The following is a 10,416-nucleotide window of genomic DNA, read 5'->3' as shown; positions in this document are numbered from 1 at the left end:
TTACAGACTGGAATAGATAATTTAAAGGAAAGAAACAGGAAGCTATAATAAAGAATAATCAGGGTACAAACATAGGTAATGTGGTCAGAAAAGACAGATGTCAAAATAAGGGGCCTATACCAGACTAAAAACTAATCTCCCCATTTCAAAGAAAACTAGTGCAGATTCTTTCTCTCTGGGTAGATGGGAGTTTACAGAGACTTGGGACATTATAATCAAAAGTGAGTCAGATATGACTACCTGTCTTAGACCACTGGGGCTACTCTAGCAAAATTACCATAGACTGGGTAGCTTCAATGCCTCACAGTTCTGGAGATTAGAAAGTCCAAGATCAAGACACTGCTAGATTCAAGGTCTGAGGAGAGCCTGATTCCTGGTTCACAGATGGCCATCCTCTTACAGTGTCCTTATATGGTGGAAGAAGCTAGGGAGCTCTTGGGAGAATCTTTTATAAGGGCATTAATTCCGTTCATAAGAGCTCAGTCTTCATGATCCAATCGCCTCCCAAAATCCTCTCCTCCAAATACTATCACACTGGAGAGAAGATTTCAACATATGAATTTTGGGGGGACACAATCATTCAGTCTACAGCACTTTCATTCCCCTAAGACCCAGTGGAGAGGGAAAACTATCTCAGACAAGAGGGGAGGGCACGGGGCAACTCTGTGTCTCTAAGAGGAAAAATAACTAAACATGGGCAAAGGAGATCCTAAGAAGCTGAGAGGCAAATGTCATCATATGCATTCTTTGTGCAAACTTGCCAGGAGGAGCACAAGAAGAAGCACCCAGATGCCTCAGTCAGCTTCTCAGAGTTTTCTAAGAAGTGCTCAGAGAAGTGGAAGATCACGTCTGCTGAAGAGAAAGGAAAATTTGAAGACATGGCAAAGGCTGACAAGGCCTGTTATGAAAGAGAAATTAAAACTTACATCCATTCTAAAAGGGATACAAGTTTCAAGAAAGAAGTTCAAGTATCCCAATGCACTCAAGAGGCTTCTTTGGCCTTTTTCTAATTTTGTGCTTAATATTGCCCCAAAATCAAAGGTGGACATCCTAGCCTCTTCACTGGTGATGTTGCAAAGAAACTGGGAGTGATGTGGAATAACACTGCTACAGATGACAAGCAGCCTTATGAGAAGAAGGCTACTAAGCTGAAGGAAAAGTACAAAAAGGATATTACTGCATAGCAAGCTATAAGGAAGCCAGATGCAGCAAAAAAAAAAAAAAAAAAAGGAAGTCATCAAGGCTGAAGAAAGCAAGAAAAAAAGGAAGAGGAGGAAGGTAAGAGGATGAGGAGGAGGAAGAAGACCATAATGAATAAGTTGGTTCTAGTGCAGCTTTTGGAGAAGGCAATAGCCCCCACTCCAGTACTTTGCCTGGAAAATCCCATGGATGGAGGAGCCTGGTAGACTGCAGTCCATGGGGTCACAAAGAGTCGGACACGACTGAGCGACTTGACTTTCACTTTTCACTTTCATGCATTGGAGAAGGAAATGGCAACCCACTCCAGTGTTCTTGCCTGGAGAATCCCAGGGACGGGGGAGCCTGGTGGCTGCCGTCTATGGGGTCACACAGAGTCGGACATGACTGAAGTGACATAGCAGTAGCAGCAGTGCAGCTTTTATTCTTGTCTATAAAGCATTTAACCTTCCATTGTACAAAACCCACTCCTTTTATAGAAAAAAAATTGAAATGTAAAAAAAAGGAAAAGATGAGTGTAATAATATCGATGCAGATAAAGGGAATGTTAGACAAGATTTAATATTACTGAAAGAATATTGCTGGGGAAAAAAAGATATAATCCAGCTAGAACAACCAGTTTCCTATAGACGTCCAACACTGTGTCTCTTCAAAAGTCTCTTGAGCAGCTCACAACCATCCTCACTAACCCTAAGTGAAGGGTATAGCCACACTTATGAACTCCTTAAAACCCAAGATCAACTCTGAAATAAATCTAAAAGCTGATCCCAGGTGAATTAGACCCAACTGAACCTGACATCCTGAGACACTAAAGTGTATATAGTAGTTTAAAATGCATCATTATGTCCATCAAATTGAATTAGCATTCTGAAGTTCTACACAACTACACATAAGTTAAGCAGGTAACTATTACTCCTAAGAGATGTGTCTTCAGTGAGTAAGCAGTGACTTTTAAACCAGATAAAATACTACTAGTTTGTTGAGAATAATTTTGGTCTTTAAAAATTGTCTTAAGAAATGCAGATGACTTGCTGAAGAAGCATATTCCTCCTTTATTGGGAAAGAGAAAATAGAGACTTCTGCAAAGGAAGAACTCAGTGATCTTCTCCTTCTGGCTGGATAAAAATTGAATTTTATTACTAAGAAGGTCAAGATATGCTGAAAACATCAAAATTTCTTCTTTCTCAAAAACAGATTCTGTTACTCTGTGGTTAAAACCCAATTTCTACCTATATCCTCAAAAAGTCCCTTTAATTTCCCCAGTAGGATGGTTAGAAGGTTGGGGACCAGCTGCAAAGTATTTGTTCTCACTATGTGATCAGAAATAAGGCTCAGGTCTGCCTTTTATTATCTCCAACATGAAAATCTGATGCTCCTAGAACTTCGGCCCATGAAACACTGTATGTAATGGGAGACAACACAGAAGAGAGGAAAAGAGCCAGTGATGAAATTCAACTCTACCACTTCTGCGTTAAGTAGCCCTGGGCTTGTCTCTTAATCTCAATTAGGCTCAGTTTCTTCCTGTGTAAAATCTGAATAATAATGCCAACATTGTGAGAATTGAGTAAACTTGCCTAGTTCATTGTCTAGTGCAAAAAGTAACATTACTGCTGCTGCTAAATCATTTCAGTCGTGTCCGACTCTGTGCGACCCAATAGACGGCAGCCCACCAGGCTCCTCCGTCCCTGGGATTCTCCAGGCAAGAACACTGGAGTGGTTTGCCATTTCCTTCTCCAATACAGGAAAGTGAAAATGAAATCGCTCAGTCGTGTCCGACCCTCAGCGAACCCATGGACTGCAGCCTTCCAGGCTCCTTGTCCATGGGATTTTCCAGGCAAAAATACTAGCATTTATCATATAAATGTTGAGATTGAAGGACAACCATTTTGGACAAACATTTACAAAAGAATTCTAACCATAATTTTTTACTGCTATAAAATAGAGAAAGTTATTCAGTTTTTATGTGAGTCGGGATCCTTCTGTTTGCTCCAACCCACTATGGTCAGCATATCTTCAGTGTTGTACTGATTCCTGCATCCACTGTCTGCTTGGATATTACATATCCAAGTGTGGTAACCAGCCTCTGACATGACGTCCAATGATTATTGTCTACTGATATTCATGCCCTTGTATAGGTTCCTCCCATGATGCCTGTATGCTGCTGCTACTGCTGCTGCTAAGTAGCTTCAGTTGTGTCCACTCTGTGCAACCCCATAGACGGCAGCCCACCAGGCCCCACCATCCCTGGGATTCTCCAGGCAAGAACACTGGAGTGGGTTGCCATTTCCTCCTCCAATGCATGAAAGTGAAAAGTGAAAGTGAAGTCGCTCAGTCGTGTCCAACTCTTAGCAACCCCATGGACTGCAGCCTACCAGGCTCCTGCATCCATGGGATTTCCAGGCAAGAGTACTGGAGTGGGTTGCCATTGCCTTCTCCCATGATGACTGTATAGCCAATAGGATATTGTGGAACTGATAGTGTGACTTCCAAAACTGATTCATAAAAGACATTTTTGTTTCAGCCTTGTCCCCTCTTGAATCACTTGTTCTGGAGCAAACCAGCTGCCAAGTCAGGATGATACTCAGCAGCCTCTGTGGAGGTTCACAAGCTGAGAAATTGAAGAGTCGGACATGGCTGAGCAACTTCACTTTCACTTTTCACTTTCATGCATTGGAGAAGGAAATAGCAACCCACTCCAGTGTTCTTGCCTGGAGATTCCCAGGGACGGGGGGCCTGGTAGACTGCCATCTATGGGGATTGCACGGAGTCGACACGACTGAAGCGACTTAGCAGCAGGAGCAGCAGCAACTAGGACTAACTTGCCAGCAATGTGAGTGAGTCACCTAGAAATCAGATTCTATAGTCCCAGTCAAGTCTTCTGATAAGTATAACCACAGCCAATTTCTTGACTGAAATCTCTCGGGGGAGCCTGGTAGACTGCCATCTATGGGGATTGCACGGAGTCGACACGACTGAAGCGACTTAGCAGCAGGAGCAGCAGCAACTAGGACTAACTTGCCAGCAATGTGAGTGAGTCACCTAGAAATCAGATTCTATAGTCCCAGTCAAGTCTTCTGATAAGTATAACCACAGCCAATTTCTTGACTGAAATCTCTCTCTGGGCCAGAATTAGCAAAACTACTCCCAAACTTCTAACCCACAGAAATTGTGAAAAAAAAGTTTGTCATTGTTTTAAGCCAACTTTTGAAGGAATTTGTCACTCAGCAATAGATAACTAATAAACTATTCAAAATCTCATTCATTCACCCAACAAAATCAATGTGTTTTCTATCAGTAGTGAGTGAAGTGTATCAATAGTACAAAGCAGTCCATAACATACTTGGTATTTGAAGTGACATGAAAGTCATATCAGAGTGCAATGATCACAGTTGCTCCAACCTGTTCCTTAAATAGAAGGTGGAAAGCATTTAGCTTTCATCATCACTAAATAGGGGATTTATTTCCAAATATTGATCAGATCAGATCAGTCGCTCAGTCGTGTCCGACTCTTTGAGACCCCATGAATCGCAGCACACCAGGCACTCTATTAATAATATTAATTCTGTGGAAAATTCTGAAAGAGATGGGAATACCAGATGAGATCGGGCGTGTTCAGGGTGGTATGGCCATAGACAAGAGATGGGAATACCAGAACACCTGATCTGCCTCTTGAGAAATTTGTATGCAGGTCAGGAAGCAACAGTTAGAACTGGACATGGAACAACAGACTGGTTCCAAATAGGAAAAGGAGTACGTCAAAGCCACATATTGTCACCCTGCTTATTTAACTTCTATGCAGAGTACATCATGAGAAACACTGGACTAGAAGAAACACAAGCTGGAATCAAGATTGCCGGGAGAAATATCAATAACCTCAGATATGCAGATGACACCACCCTTATGGCAGAAAGTGAAGAGGAACTAAAAAACCTCTTGATGAAAGTGAAAGTGGAGAGTGAAAAACTTGGCTTAAACCTCAACATTCAGGAAACAAAGATCATGGCATCTGGGAAACAGTGGAAACAGTGTCAGACTTTATTTTTCTGGGCTCCAAAATCACTACAGATGATGACTACAGCCATGAAATTAAAAGACACTTACTCCTTGGAAGGAAAGTTATGACCAACCTAGATAGCATATTCAAAAGCAGAGACATTACTTTGCCAACAAAGGTTCGTCTAGTCAAGGGTATGGTTTTTCCCATGGTCATGCATGGATGTGAGAGTTGGACTGTGAAGAAGGCTGAGCACTGAAGAATTGATGCTTTTGAACTGTGGTGTTGGAGAAGACTCTTGAGAATCCCTTGGACTGCAAGGAGATCCAACCAGTCCATTCTGAAGGAGATCAGCCCTGGGATTTCTTTGGAAGGAATGATGCTAAAGCTGAAACTCCAGTACTTTGGCCGCTTCATGCGAAGAGTTGACTCATTGGAAAAGACTCTGATGTTGCAAGGGGTTGGGGGCAGGAGGAGAAGGGGACGACAGAGGATGAGATGGGTGGATGGCATCACTGACTCGATGGACATGAGTCTGAGTGAACTCTGGGAGTTGGTGATGGACAGGGAGGCCTGGCGTGCTGCGATTCATGGGGTCACAAAGAGTCAGACACGACTGAGCAACTGATTTAATCTGATTAATAATATTAATATCACTATGCTTAAAGAGTAACATAACGTTTACATATCTTTACTATTATTTCACACAAAATTCTACCTTTAGCTCTCTATAGTAATAAACAGATACCAATTTGAATACTAGATAAGTTGTTTAGTAGCTGCACAACCCTGAAACAATAACTTAACATTTCTGAATCTCATATTCATCTCCTGCAAAATGTAATTAACTTCACATCATAAAGAACTGATGTGAACATCAGGGATATAATTCATGACACAAATTGTACACTTCATAAGTGAAAGCAAATAATCACCATCACTTCCAAATCAATGCAAGAGTTCTTGAATTGGACACTGCTTTTACTTTTGAAACTAGCAAAAAATTAACCAGACTGATAATCTCATATTCAGTAAGGTTTGAGAAAAAGGCCTCTTTTACCTGCTGTGTCTGAGAATAAAACTGGTATAATATTTCTGATGGATAATGTGTCAAAAGCTATAAGAAACAATGCTCTTTGATTCAGCAATTCTATATCTAAAATGTATCTTCAAGAAATATCCTCAAGATATTTGGAAATATGCCCCAAAATATATGTAAAAGATGTTCTTCACAGGATTATACAAAACATAAAAATTAGGAAAAACTTAAATTGTAACTAATGTAGAATTAATTTGACCAAAATCTATGCCAGAATTACATGATCTGACTTATGAATTGGACACAGAGACTTCTGGTTAAAATTTGGTTTTTCTTCTTTCTTAAGAAAGACCCATTAAAATACTAGTCAAAAAATAATAAGTTTATAATCCCATACAGAAAGGAAAATAAGATTATGACTAAATGGATGAAAGAGTTCAACAAAGTTCTGGTAGACATAAGCATGATATTGACGCTAGACTATAACATGTATGAAAATTGGAAATGAGGAGAGAAAAATCTCTGAAAAGTTTCTGGACTCAGAGATTAAAGACATAATAAAGTATAAAAGTAAGAAGTGAAGAAAAAAAACCAAGAAAGGTAATTTAAGATCCATATACACCATAGTAGCCTGCTTACTCACAAATTACAACCTTAACACAGGTACTCTGGCATATATCAAAGGCAAAAAAATTCTCCTGGTCAGAACTGCTATTGAGGATGAGTGTGTTAGAACCCCAGCAAAAGTCCTCTTCATTCACACAAAGGGAGCTCCTCTAACACTATAATAAGCTAGAGCTCCAACCACTCAAACCAAAAGACAGTCTAAGTTTTCAACTTCCCAGATCACTCTTAAGATCTCTTTTTTAAATATAAAACTAACCATATTTTCAACAAAAAATATGCATCCTCAAAGAGGATGTTAAAGACAAATGCACTGAAAAATTGATTCCAAATGAACAGATAATTCAGAGAAGGAAAGAGAATTTCTTAAGTTCCTAATTGATATCTTCTAAGAGATACATGAAGTTATTACTTTCATGAAATGACAACATAATATTATGAAAAGGAAATATCATAGAAAATGAAAGAATTCTTTAATATTAAAACCATTAAAACCATAGTTTTAAGTATTAGAAGAATTTATGACTTTTTTTCAAAACCCAAAAGCAGTCAATAGATTAAAATTTTGACTATGTAACAATTTTTGAATATTTTCATGAAGAAACTATTATAAACAAAGTCAAAACAAAAATATGAGATAATATTTGCAACATATACCAGATTAGAGCTAATCTCTCTGACATATAAATCATATGTAACTATCAAGATGAAAAAGACCAAAATCCTGCCCCCTAAAAAAAAACAGGATAAAGAGACAACCCATAGAAAGAAGAAAGGCAAATGACCATAATACATACAAATGAACCTCAGTTTCACTATAGTAAAAAAAAATGCAAATTAAAACAACACTGAGATGACATTTCTTACCTATGGAAATGATAAAAATCAAAAAAAGTTAACAATACACTTAGTTGTTAAAATTGAAGAGAAACAGGGGGAGGAGCCAAGATGGCGGAGGAGTAGGACGGGGAGAACACTTTCTCCCCCACAAATTCATCAAAAGAACATTTAAACGTCGAGTAAATTCCACAAAACAACTTCTGAATGCCGGCAGAGGACATCAGGCACCCAGAAAAGCAACCCAACTCTTCGAAAGGAGGTAGGAAAAAATATAAAAGACAAAAAAAGAGACAAAAGAGGGAGGGATGGAGTTCCGTCCCGGGAAGGGAGTCTTAAAAAGAGAGAAGTTTCCAAACACCAGGAAACCTTCTCACTGCCGAATCTGTGCTGAGCTTTGGAAGCACAGAGGGCAACATAACAGGGAGAAAAAAATAAACAATTAAAACTCGCAGATTGCGAGCCCTACGGTAACTCCCCCAGAGGAGAAGCAGCGCAGACGCCAGCACACGCCATTAGCAAGCCGGGGCTGGGCAGGGAGGCGCGGCGCCGGCTGCATTGCTTAGAGTAAGAATCTGGCCTGAATACCCTGAGCACTATCTGAGCGAAATAATCTGGGCTAGCAAACCAGACTGTGGGATATCTACCACGCGAAAAGCCAGCCCCAACATAAGACACCGCCAGGCCCATGCACGGAACAAAGGACTGAACAGAAATAGCCAGCTGCAGACCTTCCCCCTCCGGTGACAGGCAGCCAGAGCCGGAAGGGGGCAATCGCAGCCCCAGAGAGACATTATCTATAAAACTGTAAGCAGGCTTCTTTGCTAACTAAAACTTCTTGGGGGTCTGGACGGTCAACATCTGCCTGAGAAAGTGCTCCAGTTTTACACCCAGATAACTGAGAGGCGGGGAGGCGATAAGTCGCAGCATTGGCGTTCGCCAAACACCTCATCACCTGAGCTGCTCGGACCTGGGAAGAGCACAAAATGCAGGCCCAACTGAATCTGCGCCTCTGAGGACTACCCGAGTGCCTGAACCTGAGCGGCTTGGACCTGGGAGGTACATGCAGCCCAGGGCCAGCCTCGGATTGTTCTTGGCGGAACAACCTAGAGCCCGAGCAGTGTGGGCAGGGAGGCTACACGCACCGTGAGTGGGGGCAGACCCAGTGTGGCTGAGGCACTGCGAGCGCACGCCAGTGTTATTTGTTTGCAGCATCCCTCCCTCCCTCCCCACAGCAAGACTGAACAAGTGAGCCTAAAAAGAAAAAAAAAAGTTTCCCCCACCGTCCCCTTTATGTCAGGGCGGAAGCCAGACACTGAAGAGACCAGCAAACAGAAGAAGTTATAACAGAGGGAAACGCCTTGGAAGCTACGGGAAATAGATTAAAACCCCGTGGTTACTACGGACTACATAGGAAGGGGCCTATAGATCTTGAGAAATATAAGTCAGACCAAGGAACTAGCCAAAAATGAACTGAACCCACAATACAACAAAACCAGAGAAAGTCCTAGATATATTTTTACTATTTTTATGATCATTCTTTCTTTCTTTCTTTTTTAATTAAAAAAAAAATTTTAAGTCCTCTATTGTTCCTTTAATTTTCACTTTTATAACCTATTACTTTGCAAAAAAAAAAAAAGACCCTATTTTTTTCTTCTTCAGCAAACTTCACATATATATATTTTATAATTTTTTGACCTTGTTTTTTTTTTTTCTTCTTCTTCTTCTTCTTTTCTTTAACATTGTATTTTTGAAATTCCAAACTCTACTCTAGTTTTTTAATTTTAGCTTTTTGGTATATGTTATCAATTTTGTACCTACAGTTTTTTGTTTTTTTTTTTTAATTTCTGTGACTTTTTTTTTTTCTGTTTCATTCTCTTCTTCTTTTATATAACATTGTATATCTGAAATTTCAAACTCTACTCTAGATTTTTAATTTATGCTTTTTTGTATTTGATATCAAATTTGTACCTGTATTTTCTTTATAATTTTTGTGACATTGTTTTTGTTTGTTTGTTTTCTCTCTTTATGTTTCTTCTTCCTTTTTTTTTAACATTGTATTTTTGAAATTCCAAAACTCTACTCTAGATTTTTAATTTTTGCTTTTTGGTATTAGTTATCAATTTTGTACCTGTACTTTCTTTATAATTTTCGCAACCTTGTTTGTTTTTCTTTGTTCATTTTTTCTCTCTTTCTTTTCCTTCTTCTTTTCTTTAACATCGTATTTTTGAAATTCCAAACTCTACTCTAGATTTTTAATTTGTGCTTTTATGTATTTGTTACCAATTTTGTACCTTTAAGAACCCAATCTTCAGGACCCATTTTTCACTAGGGAGCGAGATTACTGGCTTGACTGCTCTCTCTCCCTTTGGACTCTCCTTTTTATCCACCAGGTCGCCTGTGTCTCCTCCCTAACCCCTCTCTACTCTACCCAACTCTGTGAGTTTATGTGTGTGCCAGATGGTGGAGAACACTTAGGGAACTGATTACTGGCTAGATCTGTCTCCCTCCTTTTCATTCCCCCCTTTTATCCCTCTGGCCACCTCTGTCTCCTTCCTCCTTCTTCTCTTCTCTGTATAACTGCGTGAACATCTCTGAGTGGTCCAGTTGTGGAGTGCACATAAGGAAGTGACTACTGGCTACCCCACTCTCTCCACTATTGATTCCACCTCATCTCATTTGGGTCACCTCTAACTCCCTCCTCCCTCTTCTCTTCTCCATGTAA

At 40.0% G+C, this 10,416-nt stretch overlaps 1 pseudogene; it reads left to right on the top strand.

Annotated features, from left to right (window-relative positions):
• The first annotated feature begins 693 nt into the window (after positions 1 to 693).
• Positions 694 to 1,318, top strand: LOC113897828 (annotated as a pseudogene).
• Positions 1,319 to 10,416: the final 9,098 nt, after the last annotated feature.

The sequence above is a fragment of the Bos indicus x Bos taurus genome, chromosome 8 (genome assembly GCF_003369695.1).
Source record: "Bos indicus x Bos taurus breed Angus x Brahman F1 hybrid chromosome 8, Bos_hybrid_MaternalHap_v2.0, whole genome shotgun sequence".
Classification (NCBI taxonomy): domain Eukaryota; kingdom Metazoa; phylum Chordata; class Mammalia; order Artiodactyla; family Bovidae; genus Bos; species Bos indicus x Bos taurus.
Note: the sequence above shows the minus strand (reverse complement) of the source record. Positions and strands in the feature narration are given on the sequence as shown.